Genomic DNA, 759 nt, shown 5'->3' on the forward strand with positions numbered 1-759 from the left:
GAGGATCTGAGTACGTGATTGCCCAGGCCTGAGTATCGATCTGGACTGGCATGATGTATGATCTAATATTCCAGAAGTATCACGCAATCCAGACGATCAGCAGATTCACTAAGATTTCATTCATAGGACACATCTCACCCTTGTGAAAAGGAATTACATGAAAATAATTAACAGCCTTTATGCACGTTGTGCCCACTAAAAGCTCAAGGTTCATATCATTAACTGGGATTGCTCTCCGGTTTGTCAGTTCTGGAACAATATTGCATCCAAAATATCTGCCCTGATTAATAATACTGTACCTGTTACTGTCAATGTTTTGATTCTGAATCAAGGGTCAGCCCTTCAGCTCTCTAAAACTCAAAAACGTGCTGTTCTTGCTGGACTGACAGCGGCCAAGAGAAAGATTGCAACCTGTTGAAAACCACCTCATGACTTGTCTATTCATACTTGGTTCTTTCCTTTTTGGATGTCCTATATATGGAGCTCTCCACAGCTCACATAAATGGAGTGCCGAAGACGTTGGAAACTTGGCTCAACATTGCTGAATCCTTGAAATCCATGCTGTAGACTTGTGCTACGGTCTTCTCACCTCTATCTGTGCGTGTGTGTTTAGTCCATTTTGTCCTATACTGGTCTCCCTGTTAATGCCTCTTGTTTTTTTTGGTGTGTTTGTCTGTTTCTGCGTGTCTTGTTTGTGAGCTGCAGACATCGTTCTTGGTGTGTGTTTTTGTTGTGTCTCCCTCCTTCCTGTATTTCCTC

General features: G+C 42.4%; 1 protein-coding gene across 2 annotated transcripts in view; it reads left to right on the forward strand.

The window, feature by feature from the left end:
* pparab (peroxisome proliferator-activated receptor alpha b) overlaps positions 1–759 on the forward strand; it is a 50,721-nt gene that overhangs the window by 35,104 nt on the left and 14,858 nt on the right. The window lies entirely within an intron of this gene.

The sequence above is a fragment of the Etheostoma spectabile genome, chromosome 8 (assembly GCF_008692095.1).
Source record: "Etheostoma spectabile isolate EspeVRDwgs_2016 chromosome 8, UIUC_Espe_1.0, whole genome shotgun sequence".
Classification (NCBI taxonomy): Eukaryota; Metazoa; Chordata; class Actinopteri; order Perciformes; family Percidae; genus Etheostoma; species Etheostoma spectabile.